Below are 21,488 nucleotides of genomic sequence, written 5' to 3'. Positions count from 1 at the left end.
TAGGAATATTGTCTCTGTGAGTTAATGGGTCAGAATTTGCTGTCAAAATAAGGGTGAGGCTAATGACTCGCCGCTATTATTGGACAAATGGCAAAGCTCTTCAGGCGGAGGGGGGCAGATGTTTGGTTAAATGTGAATACCCAAAAGTCACTGTCTAAGTGGTACCACTCTGCCCTTAGCATCATGAAAACCGCATTTCCCCAATTGCCTCACCGTTGAAATGCAAAGAACGTCATGAACTTGCTGTATTTCACGGTGCCGAAGTCCCAGATTCGATCCCGGCTCTGGGTCCGTGTGGAGTTTGCACATTCTCCCGTGTCTGCGTGGGTTTCACCCCCACAAGCCAAAGATGTGCAGGTTAGGTGGATTGGCCATGCTAAATTGCCCCTTAATTGGAAAAAATGAATCGGGTACTCTAAATTTATTTTTCATTTAAAAAAATATATATATTTGCTGTATTTGTACAGTAAATGCAAACTAAACTTGCCACAGAAAATTAAGTCTTGCCATTTTAAGTGTATGCACCATTTTAACACCATGTGAAATATTTCAAACAACCTCTCAGGAACTGTAATAGCTATGACAAATTTGAAGTCTAATTCTTTCAGGCATTGTTAGAGGCACAGTCGTACAATTTATTTTTTGTATTTTCCTTCTACTTCTCCTTTCTGTCTCTTTTTCCTTCCTCTCTTACGCCAATCTACTTTTCACTCTCTTCAATTTCTGTGCGTGGCTTACATTGAATTTACCCACTTAAATTTACACTTCCTTCTCATTTCTTGTGCTGTTTCTTTCACAATTCTTCAGCCTGGTTGGTTAAGGAGATGGACAGTTACTTGCCCTATTCACTCAAGCGCCAGATGTCCAGTTTCACTTGTGACATTATTGACTCCCACTTTCCGCAGTTTGCTAAACATGCAAGAGTGTGTCAACTAATGACAAATATCATTCGTTGCCATGTCACAGATCTATCTGGGCCATTGTTTATCTCGTATTTTTATTCTTCTAGAAAAATCTAGATTTGTTTGCACATGTGCCAGACTACATATTTTATATCTTCCAGCCTGGTACATAAGACAGGTTGATGAGGTCAGAATAGATATATAATCAAAGCAGATGATGCGCGTGACACAATAAATGGGCAAAATGGGCTCACAGCCAACAGAACCCTGTGCAAGCAAAAATGAGATGACGATCTGAAAAAGGAAGAGTATTTAATCAAACCTCTAACATGTGCCTTGTAGATGGTGGGCATGCTTTGGGAAGACAGGAGTTGTGCTATTTGCTGCAGAACTCCCAGCCTCTCAGCAAAAGTACGGAAACACAGAGGAGATATACTGATCTCTTAAATATGTGACCTATTTGTAAAGCTCTGGCACGATGAAGGTTCATCAAGTTATATTAGAGACTCCATAATGATCAGAATCTTCTAAAAATGCATTGCTCTCAACTGTAAGCTGGAACCTATTTCAGTTACTTCTTAATCGCCTCTCACCAGTTGCAGAGGAGGTCCTTCCAAAGTCCCATGCAGCTTCCCACCTGTCAGAAGGACCAACATGATCTTCATCGCAGGCCAACTTCAGAAAAAGTGCAGAAAAAAGGATATCCTTTTGTAAATGGCCCTCTTCAATCTTTAATGAGTGTGTCTCAATGAATCTTTGGAAGGTGTTACTTCCAAAGGTATTAGCTGGCTGTCCAGCTAAGTCCACAATATGCAAATAAGTGTACTATGCAATGGCTCCACCACAGACCCCTCCCCTCAGCAGACCCCTTTCCTATCAAACTGGCATCAAACAAGGGAGTGTAATTGCACCAACACTATTCTCAATCTTTCTTGCAGCAACGCTGCAACTTACTATTCACAGGCTCCCCTTGTTATAGTAATGACTTATCACATTGATGAGAAACTCTTCCACCTCAACTGGCTGAAGGCCACAACCAAGCTAACAATCATATCTACAATCTACAATAGAACTACACTATGCTAATGATGCACAAATTAGTACTTACTCTGAAAAACTACTACAGATAGTTGATATATTCATTGACACATACGTGAGCATGAAACTTGCCCTGAACACCAGGAAAATCAATATTTGCTACCAATCCACCACATATGAATAAAATCCATGGCCTTCAATTGAGATTCATGGTGACATGTTCCTCATTTCTTATATCTTAGAATCTATTTATCCAAAAATGTTGACATTGATGAAGAGATATATCACATAATCCAAATGCTATCTCAGCATATAGTAAATTACTTGGGTTTTCGAGAATCATAATATCAGACCTAATACTGAACTCAAAATCCATTGGATCATGGCTCTCCCGATTCGTCTCTGCCACAAGCTGAAGCTTGGACAACTTATAGATACAGAATCATCAACACTGTCTTGAAAGGCTGTAGAAAATCAAGAGGGTGGAAAATATAAGCATTCCCCAAGGCGCAGACATGCTAGACATAGGGGGCGGGATTCCCCAAGCCCGTGCCGAGTCGGAGAATTGCCGGGGGGGGGGGGGGGGGGTCGCGAATTCCGCCACTCCGTTCCGACGCCAGACCGTTGATTCTCCGGCGACCGGAGAATCGGCAGCAATCACGCCGGTCGGAGGCCATTGAAAGCGGCCTCCGCGACGATTCTCCACTCTCGACGGGCCACTGCCCACCGAGTCGCGCCGGCGTCGTTCACGTATGGTTTTACCCGGCATCACCTCAGCGTTCTGCGGGGGTGGGGGGGGTGGGGGGAGCCGAATCCGGAGGGGGCCTCCACGGTGGCCATGCCCGCGATCGGGGGCAACCGATCGGCAGCAGCGTTTATTCCGGGGCGGGGTGTCTATGTTCCTCCGCGTCGGGCCCCTGCAGGGCTCCGCCATGTTGCCCAAAAGCTGGCACAGAGACAGCCGTGGCGCGCATGCGCTGACCCGCGCTGGCCGTGGCGCGCACATATGCGGACCTGTGCCGGCCATGTAGGGCCGGCTTTCGGTGCCGGAACAGCGCACAGCATTCTGGTGCAGTGCTAGCCGCCGAGGAAGCGGAGACGGACTGGGCCTGGAGACCCGTTGACGCCAGTGTCGCTCGTGCCGGGTTTGACGCTGGGGGCCTATGATAATATCACATCATCAGATATTAACAGGACATAAGAACATAAGAACTAGGAGCAGGAAGGAGTAGGCCATCTGGCCCCTCGAGCCTGCTCCACCATTCAATGAGATCATGGCTGATCTTTTGTGGACTCAGCTCCACTTTCCGGCCTGAACACCATAACCCTTAATCCCTTTATTCTTCAAAAAACTATCTATCTTTACCTTAAAAACATGTAATGAAGGAGCCTCAACTGCTTCACTGGGCAAGGAATTCCATAGATTCACAACCCTTTGGGTGAAGAAGTTCCTCCTAAACTCAGTCCTAAATCTACTTCCCCTTATTTTGAGGCTATGTCCCCTAGTTCTGCTTTCACCCGCCAGTGGAAACAACCTGCCCGCATCTATCCTATCTATTCCCTGCATAATTTTAAATGTTTCTATAAGATACCCCCTCATCCTTATAAATTCCAACAAGTACAGTCCCAGTCTACTCAACCTCTCCTCATAATCCAACCCCTTCAGCTCTGGGATTAACCTAGTGAATCTCCTCTGCACACCCTCCAGTGCCAGTACGTCCTTTCTCAAGTAAGGAGACCAAAACTGAACACAATACTCCAGGTGTGGCCTCACTAACACCTTATACAATTGCAACATAACCTCCCTAGTCTTCAACTCCATCCCTCTAGCAATGAAGGACAAAATTCCATTTGCCTTCTTAATCACCTGTTGCACCTGTAAACCAACCTTCTGTGACTCATGCACTAGCACACCCAAGTCTCTCTGCACAGCGGCATGCTTTAATATTTTATTGTTTAAATAATAATCCCGTTTGCTGTTATTTATACCAAAATGGATAACCTCACATTTGTCAACATTGTATTCCATCTGCCAGACCCTAGCCCATTCACTTAACCTATCCAAATCCCTCTGCAGACTTCCAGTATCCTCTGCACTTTTCGCTTTACCACTCATCTTAGTGTCATCTGCAAACTTGGACACATTGCCCTTGGTCCCCAACTCCAAATCATCCAGGTAAATTGTGAACAATTGTGGGCCCAACACGGATCCCTGAGGGACATCACTAGCTACTGATTGCCAACCAGAGAAACACCCATTAATCCCACTCTTTGCTTTCTATTAATTAGCCAATCCTCTATCCATGCTACTACTTTACCCTTAATGCCATGCATCTTTATCTTATGCAGCAACCTTTTGTGTGGCACCTTGTCAAAGGCTTTCTGGAAATCCAGATATACCACATCCATCGGCTCCCCGTTATCTACTGCACTGGTAATGTCCTCAAAAAATTCCACTAAATTAGTTAGGCATGACCTGCCCTTTATGAACCCATGCTGCGTCTTCCCAATGGGACAATTTCTATCCAGATGCCTCGCTATTTTTTCCTTGATGATATATTCCAGCATCTTCCCTACTACCGAAGTTAAGCTCACTGGCCTATAATTTCCTGCTTTCTGCCTACCTCCTTTTTTAAACAGTGGTGTCATGTTTGCTAATTTCCAATCCACCGGGACCACCCCAGAGTCTAGTGAATTTCGGTAAATTATCACTAGTGCATCTGCAATTTCCCTAGCCATCTCTTTTAGCACTCTGGGATGCATTCCATCAGGGCCAGGAGACTTGTCTACCTTTAGCCCCATTAGCTTGCCCATCACTACCTCCTTAGTGATAACAATCCTCTCAAGGTCCTCACCTGTCATAGCCTCATTACTATCAGTCGCTGGCATGTTATTTGTGTCTTCCACTGTGAAGACCGACCCAAAAAACCTGTTCAGTTCCTCAGCCATTTCCTCATTTCCCATTATTAAAACTCCCTTCTCATCCTCTAAAGGACCAACATTTACCTTAGCCTCTCTTTTTTGTTTTATATATTTGTAAAAGCTTTTACTGTCTGTTTTTATATTCTGAGAAAGTTTACTCTCATACTCTATCTTACTCTTCTTTATAGCTTTTTTAGTAGCTTTCTGTTGCCCCCTAAAGATTTCCCAGTCCTCTAATCTCCCAGCAATCTTTGCCACTTTATATGCTTTTTCCTTCAATTTGATACTCTCCCTTATTTCCTTAGATATCCACGGTCGATTTTCCCTCTTTCTACATGTCATCAGAATGCCTGACTCAAGACTGTCCAAACAGGTACCCTACTCAGAGCCACATCAGGGAACCCATTCAAACACAAGCCAAAGGAAATGTTTCAAAGACAGTCTCAAAGCCACTAGGAAGGTCTGCTCTAGTTCTAATACACACAATCGACCAAATGGTCTCTTTCTGTGCTATCAATTTTTACATTTCTGGGTTCGAATAACAAGGGCAGCAGGCACATAGAATCATCTGCAATATTTCCTTCCCGATTTGGAAGTATATTACCGTTCCCTCAACACCACTGGGTCAAAGTCCTGGAACTCCCTATCTACACCACAGACTGCAATGGTTCAACCAGATGGTTTATCTCCACCTTCTCAGAGGCATTAGGAATGCGTAGAGTACTGTTGGGACGATTTTCAGGCCGCACTAGCCATCCGCGGGATTGACGGCATGGGTTGAAAATCCCACAAGAATTGGGAAACGCAATTCTCACCGGAGTGATTGCATTTCCCGATTCTTCCCACCCCTTACCAGCGATATCATGAGGTTCATGCCCTTCATCTTAATATATTTACATCAATTTTAATCAGATTAGTTGGACCCAGCCACATGATTCCCCTCACTAAGCATTCATGTCCCGCCGACGTGACATCGCAATAGGTTTGGCCAGACATAGTCTGGATTTGATCTCTGGGGGCGCAGTTATAGTTCATGGGGGGGGGGGGGGGGGGGGATATGCCTGGGCAGCCAGCCTGCCTGTGCCAACCTTGCCATAATATACATCCATGTATATGATGGAGTGCAGACAGGCAGTGATTGACACACAGGATGATCAGTGAGCACACAGAACACAGCAGCCAATCACCAGACAGGACACGGCCACTATAAAGCCAGAGGGCACCATTTTTCCCGCTCTCTTGGGATCCAGCCTCTGAGACAGTCAGAGCTCGTGAGCAGCAGCCAGTACAAACACCATGTAGTAGTAAGATAGTCTGGCCAGGTTAGTCTCAGGTCTCCAGTCAAGTCAGCATAGTGTCAACCCACAGTTAAGCATGTAATATAGTTAGATGTTAAATAAAATCGTGTTGCATCTCATCAAGTGTTGGAAGCCTGTCTCTCTCTCTACACTGCATCAAACGCAGTCCACATAGACCCAGCTTACCCAACACATCAAACCTATTCCGAAGGAAATGTCAAAGGCGGTACCTAGTGGGAGCCCCACAGGGGCACATTGACGTGTGTTAAGGGGGGTAAAAGAGGACAAATGGTGGGGGGGAGTGCCGCCGATACTTCTGTGGAGTTGTTAGGAGTGTGGAATTATGCCGATGAATGTCAGGGGGGAGGGGGGATTGGAATGCCGACGAGAACTCTCAGGGTGGTATGCCGCCGAGGATTGTCACCAGTGAGGGGAGAGCCTGCAAAAGCTCCGTGATGGGATCTGTGGGCAGTTAGGCTCCAGATCTAATCGGGGCACCCTTTAAAGATGACGCTCCGATCTCCGTGGAGCTGCATGCCAGCTCCATGAGGCCCCGCCTTGCCAAAGTGTCAGCGTAAACCACGACCACGCCTTTATTTCCCTCAAAGAGGGTCAATGTCTGGAGGGAAAACTGGTCTGTGCACCTGGAGAGTGACACACCAGTTTTCAGTCTGAGCCTGACACTGCCAAATTCTGGTAAGATCCTGCCCTGTTTTTCGCATCAATGCCCACTTCCCGTGAATGAATTTTTAAAAATGCTTCCACTCTATTCCTGCATGGTTAAGTGTACACTCTTCAAACTGATTAAATAAACATTCAAACAAGCACAAAAGAATGTATTAATATTTTATGCATTTCTCTAATTCTCCTCCATAGTTTTCAGATCAATGATTTCACTTTTTTGTTTACACTGTTTTGAACATGTACTGCACCTAAGTGCATCTTAGGAGTGCTAATTTCTCATTTGCATCATGTTCTGTCGGAAGGCCGACTGCTGATGGCGCACTTTCTTGGAGCTCTCGAGCAGGTAAGGAGATAAAATATAGTAGACACTTACATGCCACAAGTGAAACAGAGAAAGAAGCCACCGTGCATAAAGCAACAAGATGAAAGCAGGTCCATCTATTAACTGAAACTAAAGTGCACTACACGGTGCATTTCCATCTCAGACTAAGCCTCTCTGACTAAAGAGAGACCCATGCAAGTATTTTTACATTACATTTTCCTTCCATTGCTGGCTCTTTTTTTCCTACGCCATGTCTATTCATTGGCTAGATTTATCAGATGTAAGATGTTTTATGCATATTAATTTAATAGGTTTTGTTTTTAAACTGTCTTTGATGTTCAGGATAATAGCAGATGCATTGTGTCTTGAAATCATGAACAAATACCAGCTTAAAATTAATGAGGGTACCTACACCAAAAAAATGGATTGTATTGTTTAAATAAATTCATGTTAATGTTTGTGCTTTGATTAACTTGAAAGAAATTTAAAATATGGGCAGAATAAAGTAAATTAGTAATAATTTCCTAAATTTCTATTCATTAAGCTAAAACAGGTGAACTTCGGCTGATCCCAGATTCCTCAGGCCTATCAGGGCCAACTTTCCTTATACCCTGTGCCTGGGTACTGGGCAGTTGAAGCACTCATGTGTCATGCTCCCTGACAGAAATATTAATCTTGCTAAAATCCCAAACAACATTCAGCAACAGGATTGACCACGAGAAGCAAAGTAGTCAGCTTGGTTTCTGGCCTGTGGCCAGCACCCACCCTGTCTTTGGAAGAGAAAAATGGAATTACCTTGGCTCCTTTGGTCTTTCAGTCTGCTGCTCTCCGATCCTCCAGTTGGAGAGGGTTGGATGCAGGGCCTACCCTTCTGCCTGAAGATTATATGAGGAAAGGAAAACAGAAGGTGATAAAGAGTCCCACAGTTCTCAGGTCCTAAGAAATGATTTTGAGTTTCAGAGAGTTGATTGTCTTAATTTCAACACTGCGTCTGTATCGGCACAGAGCAAGTAAGTAGTGCGGCATATTGGACCAATAGAAAGGACAAGAGAAGGACATTCAGAGGAGTGTGGCTATAGTGACATTGATATACCAGAGAAAGACAAGAAGGGTTTGGATAGATGAGTACGCTCCAGAATAGAGGTCAGAGAATAGTCATCCACTACCGAAAGACAACCAGTGGTTATGGGAGCAATCCTGGACTTGGATGTTATAGAAAGTAAAAAGTTGTTGAAGACAGAAGATGTATCTTCAACAAAAGAGAAAACTGGCCTTGAAGACCAGAATGATACCAGGGATTTGGAAGTTATAAGGACAGTTTGCAAACATAGGATTATATTTCCTTTATTTAAGGGGTTGAGTATATGAACATACAAATTAAGAGCTGGAGTAGGTCATTGGACCCCTTGAGCTTGCTCTGCCATTTGATAAAATCATGTCAGATTAGATTGTAGCCTCTATTTTCCTAGGGGACCAGGGATGTTCATAGTAACTGCATTGCAATGTTAATGTAAGCCTACTTGTGACACTAATAAAGATAATGGACATTTTGGAGAAGTTTGTCGCTTTTTCAGGATATGCCCAGGGGAGGAGTACTAACTTGAGTGGCCTACCATTCAGACTGGCCTGAGGCAGGTTTAGATACTTGGGTATTTAGGTGGCCCACGATTGGGCCCGATGCATAAGTGGAATTTGGCCAGTTTGGTGGAGGCGTGAAAGGGAATTTGACCAGGTGGGGTGCCCTCCCGCTGTCAGTCACGGGGAGGGTATAGAACAAAGAACAAAGAACAAAGAAAATTACAGCACAGGAACAGGCCCTTCGGCCCTCCCAGCCTGCGCCAATCCAGATCCTTTATCTAAACCTGTCTCCTATTTTCCAAGGTCTACTTCCCTCTGTTCCCGCCCGTTCATATAACTGTCGAGATGCTTCTTAAATGATGCTATCGTGCCCGCCTCTACCACCTCCGCTGGTAAAGCGTTCCAGGCACCCACCACCCTCTGCGTAAAAAACTTTCCACGCACATCTCCCTTAAACTTTCCCCCTCTCACCTTGAAATCGTGACCCCTTGTAACTGACACCCCCACTCTTGGGAAAAGCTTGTTGCTATCCACCCTGTCCATACCTCTCATAATTTTATAGACCTCAATCAGGTCCCCCCTCAACCTCCGTCTTTCCAACGAAAACAATCCTAATCTACTCAACCTTTCTTCATAGCTAGCACCCTCCATACCAGGCAACATCCTGCTGAACCTCCTCTGCACCTTCTCCAAGGCATCCACATCCTTCTGGTAATGTGGCGACCAGAACTGCACGCAGTATTCCAAATGTGGCCGAACCAAAGTCCTATACAACTGTAACATGACCTGCCAACTCTTGTACTCAATATCCCGTCCGATGAAGGCAAGCATGCTGTATGCCTTCTTGACCACTCTATCAACATGCATTGCCACCTTCAGGGTACAATGGACCTGAACGCCCAGATCTCTCTGCACGTCAATTTTCCCCAAGACACTTCCATTGACCATATAGTCCGCTCTTGAATTTGATCTTCCAAAATGCATCACCTCGCATTTGCCTGGATTGAACTCCATCTGCCATTTCTCTGCCCAACTCTACAATCTATCTATATTTTGTTGTATTCTCTGACAGTCCTCCTCGCTATCTGCAACTCCACCAATCTTAGTATCATCTGCAAACTTGCTAATCAGACCACCTATACCTTCCTCCAGGTCATTTATGTAGATCACAAACATCAGTGGTCCGAGCACGGATCCCTGTGGAACACCACTAGTCACCCTTCTCCAATTTGTGACACTCCCTTCCACCACTACTCTCTGTCTCCTGTTGCCCAGCCAGTTCTTTATCCATCTAGCTAGTACACCCTGAACCCCATACGACTTCACTTTTTCCATCAACCTGCCATGAGAAACCTTATCAAATGCCTTACTAAAGTCCATGTATACGACATCTACAGCACTTCCCTCATCAATTAACTTTGTCACTTCCTCAAAGAATTCTATTAGGTTTGTAAGGCATGACCTTCCCTGCACAAAACCATGCTGCCTATCACTGATAAGTCTATTTTCTTCCAGATGTGAATAGATCCTATCCCTCAGTATCTTCTCCAACAGTTTGCCTACCACTGACATCAAGCTCACAGGTCTATAATTCCCTGAATTATCCCTGCTACCCTTCTTAAACAAAGGGACAACATTAACAATTCTCCAGTCCTCCGGGACCTCACCCGTGCTCAAGGATGCTGCAAAGATATCTGTTAAGGCCCCAGCTATTTCAACCTTCGCTTCCCTCAGTAACCTGGGATAGATCCCATCCGGTCCTGGGGACTTGTCCAGCTTAATGTCTTTTAGAATACCCAAAACTTCCCCCTTCCGTATGACAACTTGACCGAGAGTATTTAAACATCCATCCCTAGCCTCAACATCCATCTTGTCCCTCTCCTTTGTGAATACCGATGCAAAGTACTCATTAGGAATCTCACCCATTTCCTCTGACTGGACGCATAAATTCCCTCTTTTGTCTTTAAGTGGGCCAATCCTTTCTCTAGTTACCCTCTTGCTCCTTACATACGAATAAAATGCTTTGGGATTTTCCTTAACCCTGTTAGCCAAAGATATTTCATGACCCCTTTTAGCCCTCTTTATTGCGCGTTTGAGATTCGTCCTACTTTCCCGATATTCCTCCAAAGCTTCATCAGTTTTGAGTTGCCTCGATCCTATGTATGCTTCCTTTTACATCTTAGCTAGTCCCACAATTTCACCCGTCATCCATGGTTCCCTAATCTTGCCATTTCTATCTTTCATTTTCACAGGAACATGTCTGTCCTGCACTCTAATCAACCTTTCCTTAAAAGACTTCCACATTTCAAATGTGGATTTACCCTTAAACAGCTGCTCCCAATCCACATTCCCTAGCTCCTGCCGAATTTTGTTATACTCTGTCTTTCCCCAATTTAGTACTCTTCCTTTCGGACCCCTCTTGTCCTTGTCCATGAGTATTCTAAAACTTACGGAATTGTGATCGCTATTCCCAAAGTAATCACCGACTGAAACATCAACCACCTGGCCGGGATCATTCCCCAATACCAGGTCCAGTATGGCCCCTTCCCGAGTTGGACTATTTACATACTGCTCTAAAAAACTCTCCTGGATGCTCCTTACAAACTCTGCTCCATCTACGCCTCCAACACTACACGAATTCCATTCAATGTTGGGGAAGTTAAAATCTCCCATCACAACCACCCTATTGCTCCTACATTTTTCTATAATCTGTCTGCATATTTGTACCTCTACTGAACACCCTTCCGAGGTTTATGTTTGTTTTTCAGTCCCTTCCTATACACCTGCCAAAGGCGTTCTCCTGAAAAGTGGACAGATTCATTTTGACATTTGTATGGGCTGGCAAGATGCCGCGGATTAGGAGGGTTTTTTTAACAGAGGAAACAGTGGTTGGGGGGTTGCCTGGCGCTCCCAAATCTGCTATACTACTACTGCACGGCGAAGTGGAGAAAGTGCAGCAGTGGGGAGGGGGGGGGGGGGGTGGATTGGGTGCAAGTGGAGGAGGCTTTGTGTGCAGAGGTGGGCCTAAGTGCCCTGGCTACAGCCTTCCTCCCATTCTCCCCGGTTAAGTGCACTGTGAGCCGGTCATAGCCTCATCCCTAAAGGTTTGGAACCATTTCAGGTGGCACTTTGAAATGGGGGGGTATGTCGGTACTGCCACCAACATGTAGGAATCACAGATTCACTCCCATGGATAGATGCTATGTGTAGGCATTAGCAGAGGGAAGGGGTGGAGTGGGTGAGGGATCTGTTCATGGAAGGAAGGTTCACAAGGTTGGGAGAGTTGCAGGACAGATACCCGTTGCGAGGGGAAGTGAGTTCAGGTATATGCAGATGTGGGACTTTGTGTGGAAGGAGCTATCCTCATTCCCTCAGCTGTCGGAGCATACCTTGCTGGACAATTTATTAATACAGGACAACCTAGGGGATGGGAAGATTGCGGACATTTACGGGTGGCTGGTGGATACGGAAAAGGCACCAATTGAGGAGATAAAGCAGAAATGGGAGGAAGAGCTGGGAGTGGAATTGGGATGGGGACTCTGGAGTGAAATTAGGCACCAGGTGAAAGCCATCATCCTGTGCTAGGATGAGCCTGGTACAGTTTAAAGTGGTGCATTAGGCTCAAATGACACGGGCTCGTATGAGCGGGTTCTTCCCAGAGGTAGAGGAGAGTGCGAGAGATGTGGAGGGGGTGGGGGGGGGGGGGGGGGGGGGGAGGCAGGCAAATCATGCCCCTATGTTTTATTCAATTCTGAGATTAGTGAGTTTTTGGACCCCAATTTTAATATTCTTTATTGTCACAAGTAGGCTTACATTAACACTGCAATGAAGTTACTGTGAAAAGCCCCGAGTCACCACATTCCAGCGCCTGTTCGGGTACATGGAGGGAGAATGCAGAATATCCAAATGACCTAACAGCACGTCTTTCGGGACTTGTAGGAGGAAACCGGAGGAAACCTATGCAGTCACAGGGAGAATGTGCAGACTCCACACAGACAGTGACCCAAGTCGGGAATTGAACCTGGGACCCTGACGCTGTAAAGCAACCACTGTGCTACCGTGCCGCCCATTTTTGAAGTACTGTCGGAGATTGTGGGTGTGACGATGTTACCGTGCCCATTGGTGGTGATCTTTGGAGTGCAGGAGCTGCTGGAGCTGGTGGAGGGGTGGGGGTGGGGAGGGGGGGGGGGACGACACAATGCTGCAGCGGCGAATTCTATTGGGGGAAGAGGTCGGTGGAGCCACCGAGGGTGCCGGCGTTGGTGGGGGATGTGGTGGAGTTTCTTAAATTCGAAAAAAATTAAGTTTGATTTTGGAGGGTCAGAGGAAGGGATCTTTGCGAGATGGAGGATGTTCTTGTCCCTATTCAAGGATTTATTTGTTGCCAGCGGGATGGGGGATTTGGGAGGGAACAGGGGGTGTTAAGGAGAGAAAGGGGGAAAAAATGACAAATTTTGTGGACTGTGTTATGTTTTTGTAAGTTTAAGTGATTTGGGTAATTGGTAATTTTGTTTGGAATAAGATTTTTTTTAAAAAAAAGAATTTGCAATGTTAATCTGTGTACTAAAATGTGAAGTCTGGTCAGTAATGATATCTGGATGTCAAGCTGGAAGCATTGGGAAAAAGAAAGAAATAAAAATTTAAAACTGTTTGGGAAGGATCGTAATGGTAAACTGTGGAGATAAAAGAACTGTTAAACACGTTCTGAATGTGACCAGAAGAACAAGAGGCTCTTCAATAATATCAAAAGAAGACAAATGGAGTTCTTCAGACAGGTTAAATGTGCAGAAGGTTTGGGTGCCTAATCACTGCCAGGAGGATTTACGGTAGAAGAACAAGAGACCGTCAGAGAAGGGAGCATCTGGGAAACATTAAAGATTGGCTTAACCAGAACTCCAACAACGAGGTTATGATCGGAAAATTGGAAGACCTGGTGGTCTAGGCTACTCGGCATGGCAGTTAGACGAGGGTGGATGATAATGCTGGCTGCCTGTTGTCAGGTTGAGTGACTTGTGCATTTGCTTGCTGTCCCACAGCACCCTCTGCTGTGAGATCTTGGAATAATGCACCAATCCTCAGAAATATCCAGCTGCTCATGTTCAATAGATACCAGGATTAAAACAAGTTGGATCAGGAAATATTCTGGGTCAGTGATATTCCCAACATTCTTTCTTGAAGTAACTATGACCTATTAACAAGTGCCTATAAATCATAAAACATCAAATGATTTAGAATTAAAGAAATTGAAAGGTTTTGGTCTTAGCCACACATTTCTATTACTATAGCAATGCATGACAGTATATTTTGAGGTAACTTACGAACACACAGACAGAAGATGGAACATTTAGTCAACAAGCTTACTCTCTCCACAATGATTTCAGCATTCCACTTCATCCTTATCTCGTTACCTTCTACTGATGGGGCAGAAATTTACGTTGCACATCACCCGAAAGCGCGGGAAATCGTGCGTGACACAATGGGCGCACATCCTGATGTCATCGTGCATTCATGCGCTATTTCAGTTGGTGGGCTAGGGAACACATTGACAACATTAAAGCTGTAATTGTCCAGAATGTTACGTTACCCATGCAATTTTTAGGGCGGCAACACAGGCAGATGGGCAATCCGTTTTTGCGGTTTTCTCATCCAAAGGCGAGATAAAAGGGGCCTCGAGCAAAGTTGTTCGGAGTTTTTGGGAGTTTGGCGAGTGTTTGCTGTAAGTGAGTAAAGAGCTCCTCCACTGATTACTCAATCCTCCACCTCCAGCACCATATTATGCTGTCCCCAGCCCTCTACACCACCATGGGGCATGTGAACATTCCCAACCCCTTTGCATAAGTGACCCTTTGATAGACCCAGGTTTCCAGATCTTCACTCCTGACTTAACATGTACGGGCAGTTCTGAGAGTCCCTGAAACCCGCACACTTAATTACATCTATGGGCAGGCACCCTTCTCCAGTCCCCCACAATGAACAATATCCACTTAGAATTCACACTTGCCAAGAGCAGAAGGCCATTGAACCTTTTCTGGCACTCGATCCACGTGTGCCCGATCAGGTCATGTCTGCTGACCACAGCTGCCACATCTGTCCAGACGGTCTTATCATAGGAGTTACAGTGCAGAAGGAGGCCATTCGGCCCATCGAGTCTGCACCGGCTCTTGGAAAGAGCACCCTACCCAAGGTCAACACCACCACCCTATCCCCATAACCCAGTAACTCCACCCAACACTAAGGGCAATTTTGTGAGATGGGGTGGCCTCCCCCTTCCATCTCTCAGCATGAGGATGTCACTTTGACAGTCGCCGCCTCCACCAGCACTCAGACACTCATCTTAAAAATGGCATACTTGCTGCCCACCTGAACTGTCCTCCCACCTGCTGTGTCTTCCTGGTGCTCAGCTACCATGATGCAGATCTCCCTCTGCATCTGCTGTTGTCTTCTGCAGTCTCTGCCAGCCACCTTTAAACTTCACGCCGGGCGCCATTGGACCCGCCGCCTGTCTCATACCAACCCCCGCCAGCCCCACTGACCCTATCTGGATGCGTTTCATGTTGGCTGCCACTTAAGTAGTCAGCCAGCGTAATATTATGTTCCTTAATTGATCTCAGGAGCCCGCCCACCTTGTGCGCACATCACCTGTTAAATTCAGGCCATGGTGCATAACCACCGAATCATAGAATGGTTACTGCATAGGAAGCCATTCAGCCCCTCATGTCTGTGCTAGACCTCTGAAAGAACTGGAACCACACCCCTGCCCTTTACCCTTAGCCTGAATTTTTATCCTTTTCAGATGGTTAGTCAGTTCTGTTTGAAAAGCCATGATTGAATCGATCTCCACCACAATCTCAGCAAATGCATTCCAAATTCTGACAACGTTTATGCAAAAAGGTTTTTCCTCAATCTCGCCTAAGTTTCTGTTGTCATTCATCTTACATTGGTGTCCTCTTCTTCCCCATCATTCCGCAAATGGGAACAATTTCTGCGCATCTTGAGATTCTTGGGGCCCTGGAATCAGTTTTGCAGCATGAGGCAACTATTCAAAAGGGAAAAGTTGCACCTGAGCTGCACTGGGACCTTTGTCCCCGTGGGGAGGTCCATTGCAGTGATTGAGAAAAATTAAAGTTAAATTGGAAGAGAGATTGGCCCAGCATACAGGAGAAAAAGAGAATAAGGTGCAGACAGGAGTGTATTTGAAAATAGTGGAGAAGGGAGAAGTAGCAGAGAATCATAGGGCGCGATTCTCCGCCCCCCACGACGGGTCGGAGAATAGCGGGAGGGCCTTCCCGACATTTTTCCCGACCTCCCGCTATTCTCCCCCCCCCCCCCCCCCCCCCCACGGCTGCCCCACGACACGAATCGCTGCTCACCGTTTTTTACGGCAAGCAGCGATTCTCCCCTAGCCGATGGGCCGATTTCCCAGGCCTTTACGGCCGTTTTCACGAACTCAAACACACCTGCTCTCACCGTTCGTGAAAACGGCCGCAAAGTGCCGTTCTGGAGAACCATGCCACCGATTGGCACGGGCGCACCACGGCCGTGCCAAGGGTGGCATGGGCCCGCGATCGGTGCCCACCGATCACGGGCAGCGGGTCCGAAACCCGCGCACTCTTTGTTCCTCCACCGACCCGTTGGATCAGTCCGCGGGGCGGCTGAGGGGCATACCGGACCGTGCATGCGCGGGTTTCACGCATATGCGTGATGACGTCATCCGCGCATGCGTGGATTGGAGCCGTCCAATCCGCGCATGCGCGGCTGACGTCATCGTTTGCGTCAGCCGCCGTTAACCTTGGCGCGCGGGCTTAGCGAAGTTCGCTAAGCCTGCGATGCCGAGGTTCACAGGGCCCCGCTGCTAGCCCCGACCGGGGAGCAGAATCGGGTCCCAGGAGGATGCGCGGAGGCTGCCGTGAAACACGGCCAGTTTCACGGCAGCCTTCACGACTCTCCGCATTTGCGGAGAATCGCGCCCATAGAATCCCTACAGTGCAGAAGGAGGCAATTCAGCCCATCGAGTCTGCACCGACCCTTTGAAAGAGTACCTTACCTCGGCCCAAACCCCCGTCGTATTCCTGCAACCCCACCCTAAGTGGTAATTTTATCATGAACAATCCACCTACCCTGCACATCTTTCGACTGTGGGAGGAAACCAGGGCACCCAGTCGAAACCCACGCAGACATGAGGAGAGCGTGCAACTCCACACAGACAGCCACCCGGTGGTCGGAATCGAACCCAGGTCCCTGACACTATGAGGCAGCAGTGCTAACCACCATGCCACCATATTAGCAGCAAACTAAGAAGAACTACAAGGATTGCAAAGATAGTTTTATAAAATCTGTGTGTTTATGTGGAGTGTGGTGAATAGGTTAGTGAGCTGCAAGTACAAATAGCAATGTGGGAATTGATGTAATGGCTATAACAGAAATGTGGCTTAATGATGGTGAGGACTGAGTGCTTAATATTCAAGGTGCTGAGAAAAGGTGGGCTGGATTCTCCGAATGGGCAGATCGGTGGGCAGATCGGTGGGCCCCGATCGCGGGCCAGGCCGGATCCCCCCACGCCCCCTCGCAACCCCCCCCGAGGACTCCACTAGTTGGCCTACCAGCCAGGTCCCGCCGTGTGGGACCATGCTCATTTCACACCGGCGGGCCTGGCCAGAAACCGACGGCCACTCGGCTCATCAGGGGCCGGAGAATTGCTGCCAACGGCCCCCGACCCTGCCCCACCCAAAAACCGGCGCCGGAGAATATGGCAGCCTGCGTCGGAGCACACCGGATTCACACCGCCCCCTGTGATTCTCCGACCCGGCCGGGGGGGGGGGGGGGGGGGGCAGAGAATCATGCCCATATCTTTCACAAGACAAAGTAACAGAAAGTAGCCTTCATGATTCCAGCGTAAGGTGTTTTCTGTAAGTGCATTTGTATTCGTCTGACAAGTCAATAATGGCAGCCATTTTTTTTATCATCCTCGATCTCAAAGTCATCTTAACAAAGGGTTTTGACATGCAGAAGCCCTCAAGATGGCAGTCTTCAACCAAAGCTAAGCCTGTCCAGCAATATTAAGGTAATCATACTATTATACTGCAGAGTTTTCAAAAATTTGATTTGATTTTCACAACAGACCCAATTCAGAATCTCGAGTGTAACTCAGGTTAACGACTATCAGGTGGGCAGGTTCAGGGAAATTGCCCTTTCCTACATTAACAATTTATTTTTTTCCAGCTCAGACACTGCAATGCTCAAGCTAAATGGATAATTTTACTAAATGATCAATTTAAACATATGTGGGTCTGAATATTTCGGATTGCAGAGTTTCCTGTCCCGCCAAGTCTGACTGGCCCACATTCAGAATGAGCATCAATAGGCTGCGGGCAGGGCTTCTGCCCCCTTGCCCGAGAGAAAGCCCAGCCTTAAAGAGCTGCCAGCCAGTCTTTCGTCTCTGCAATGACAGGAGCTGCGGTGCACAAAAGGGAAGTATTTCATATCCAGGGCCCCAGGCTGGGATTTTGCAGCCTTGCCATTGAGGGACCTTCCGTGGGAGATGTAACGGTCTAGCGAAAATTCCAACGACTTTGTGGCACAATGCCGGAAATCCCTGCCTTAGTCCGGAGACCAGATGGAAAGGTATGTTGGATTGGATTTGTTTATTGTCATGTGTACAGAGGCATAGCGAAAAGTATTTTTCTGCGAGCAGCTCAAACAGATCATTAAGTACATGAAAATAAAATAAAATAAAAAGAAAACGCATAATAAGGCAACACAATGTACACAATGTAAATACATAGACACCGGCATCGGGTGAAACATACAGCAGTGTAGTATTAACCAAGTCAGTCCATAAGAGGGTCATTCAGGAGTTTGGTAACAGCCAAAAAGAAGATGTTTTTGAATCTGTTTGTGCGTGTTCTCAGACTTTTGTATCTCCTGCCCAATGGAAGGAGATGGAAGAGTAAGTAAGCCGGGTGGGAGGGATCTTTGATTATGCTGCCCGCTTTCCCCAGGCCAGTCTGACTTTGGAAGCTGTGATGGTGGGTATGGATGTGTTTTGGGCTGTTGGGGCACTCAACAGCGGATTGATGGTTTCCTGCTCGAACCAAACATGAAATCCATTGAGTTCATCAGGGAGGGGTGCACTGCTGCCGGAGATACTGCTCGATTTGTAGCCTCAATGTTGTTTAGGCCTTGCCACAACTGACGAGAATCTGTAATGCTAGTCTGTGACTCTAGCTTGGTCTGATATTCTTTCGGCATCTGGATGACTTTGCGGAGGTCGTACCTGGAGTTGTTGTATCGGGCAGGGTCAGCTGACTTGAACCCCTTAGACCTGTCTCTCGATTTATTTTATAGTCCCCAGCGGTTTCGCGCCCTTTTGGGCGGACCCCGGACATGGTCCCAATCAATTGGACCAAGTCCCAATCGCTTGAATCGATTTCTCCAATACTGGAGCTGTTCCCTGATCGCTGGGCGGTTCCTATGTGTCCGTTGACCTGCCTTTGTCCTGGCTCCCGCAGCCGCCGGGGAGTCTGGTTTGGTCTTGATTGCTTTAATGTTTCCAATTGTTCCTGGGGATTGCTCATTAATATGCAGATGGTTGCTGGCTTTGGTTCTGTCTGGGTCTTTGCAAGTTTTAATACACAGGAAACCTTGCACCTGCTTGTTTCTCTGTGCCTGGCTGAATTTCCCTGCATTCTTAGCGGGCATCCATTTTGGAATCGGAACGTGGCCAACCCAGGTGGCTACACTCCCTCCTTGTGATCCTCAACATGAAGTGTGAAGGATCACATTACTGCAGTGTCTTCATTCCCTGACCCAGCGAGCACTCTTCCTTGGCCTCTACACTGACCATAACTATGCAATAAAAATTTTGAACATGCATTACAAAATAAGAACTGGAACCTCTAACTATCCTCAATAAACTACTCTCACCTAAATCATCCAAACATACTAACTTCCTAACAGTACACAAATAATAGCAGCATTCACATTTTCCTCTGGCTTGGCGGTCAAGCACAAAGTTTACAATCTTACAGTCACGAACGAAACACATTTCTTTATTTACAAATGACGCACAAACAAAAGCGAAAGTTCTTTATTACATCTCAAGGGGTTCGGGGGTCTGGTGGAAACCGAAAATATGGGATCTCATCCTGTATACCGGGGTGCGAGAGCGGTAGGCTCTCCTTCGCCATTTCTTCATGCGAATAGTCTGCACAATACTGCAGAGTATTGCCAATGCCAGAAGTGATTCAACTACTTATGAAAGGGAGTACCATGTTATGAACCTATCACACCATGACGGGGTACCGTTGGTCGTTACTGGGCTCTGGGTGCTATGGGGGAGTGAATCATCGACGGCCGGTGGCGTGGGGGTGAGGGGGTTCGCGTTCGCGCGCAACCACATACAAAGGGCGCGATTCTCCGCCCCCCACGATGGGTCGGAGAATAGCGGGAGAGCCTTCCCGACATTTTTCCCGACCTCCCACTATTCTCCCCCCCCCCCCCACGGCCGCCCCACGACACGAATCGGCGCTCGCCATTTTTTTACAACGAACAGCGATTCTCCCCTATCCGATGGGCCGAGTTCCCAGGCCTTTACGGCCGTTTTCACGAACGCAAACACACCTGCTCTCACTGTTCGTGAAAACGGCCGCAAAGTTCCGTTCCCGACAACTAATGGCACCGATTGGCACGGCCGCACCACGGCCGTGCCAAGGGTGGCATGGGCCCATGATCGGTGCTCACCGATCGCGGGCAGCGGGTCCGAAACCCGCGCACTCTTTGTTCCTCCACCGTCCCGCTGGAACAGTCCGCGGGGCGGCTGAGGGGCATGAAGGCCCGCGCATGCGCGAGTTTGACGCATATGCGTGATGACATCATCCGCATATGCGCGGGTTGGAGCCGTCCAATCCGCGCATGTGCGGCTGACGTCATTGTGCACGTCAGCCGCCGTTACCCTTGGCCCGCGGGCTTAGCGACGGTCGCTAAGCCTGCGATGCCGTGGTTCACGGGGCCGTGCGCCTAGCCCCGACCGGGGGGGGAGAATCGGGTCCCGGGAGGGGGCGCGGAGGCTGCCATGAAACACGGCCAGTTTCACGGCAGCCTTTACGACTCTCCGCATTTGCGGAGAATCGCGCCCAAAGGGTCTAGTACAAAAAGATGGAGGTTGGCTTCATCTTGTCTTCTCTCTTCTCTTCTTTCCTTCTCTTCCTGGAGCTTCTGGAATTCTGTGGATACAAGCATAATTTCTGTTATTATCTTGTTTAAGATCTCGTGTGTTAGCCTGTCTGTCCTTTAGTGCCAATTACCCTTTATAATTGGTCACCATCTGACTCCCTCTTTTTTTTTAAACCGAATTTCAGGACCAGACATTCTTAAAAATACTGAAACAGTGCGAGCCGTCTCCCAGCTGTGTGATTTACCATCCAAATGTTTGAGGATGTAAATAGCAGGAGGGGTAGCAACCGAAGGGTCACCTGAAAACAAAATAAAACTTTTGAATCAAAAGAGCCAAAATGAGTTGCGTATGGGCCGCGACGGGTAAGAGTTGGATGGAATCCGCGGGTAGGGCGTGCTGTGCTCTACTTGTGCTTGGCTGACCAGAGGGGGGGTCCTCAGGCAGGGCGGGAACCACTGCCATTTCTCCACTGCCTGAGTAACCGACAAGAACGGGCAAGAATGTAGTCATCATGGGGGTTGCAGTAATGTCTCTGCAGTGGTAACTGAACCAGTAACTGAACCAGAAGAGCA

General features: G+C 47.3%; 1 long non-coding RNA gene across 1 annotated transcript in view; it reads right to left on the bottom strand.

The window, feature by feature from the left end:
• LOC119967239 overlaps positions 1–14,163 on the bottom strand; it is a 100,820-nt gene extending 86,657 nt beyond the window's left edge. The window contains exon 1 of the long non-coding RNA XR_005460943.1: positions 14,106–14,163. This is a non-coding gene — a long non-coding RNA (uncharacterized LOC119967239). The remainder of the gene's footprint in view (positions 1–14,105) is intronic.
• Positions 14,164–21,488: the final 7,325 nt, after the last annotated feature.

This window comes from Scyliorhinus canicula, chromosome 6, assembly GCF_902713615.1.
Source record: "Scyliorhinus canicula chromosome 6, sScyCan1.1, whole genome shotgun sequence".
In the NCBI taxonomy this organism is placed as follows: Eukaryota; Metazoa; Chordata; class Chondrichthyes; order Carcharhiniformes; family Scyliorhinidae; genus Scyliorhinus; species Scyliorhinus canicula.
This window is presented reverse-complemented; position numbering and strand designations above follow the sequence as displayed.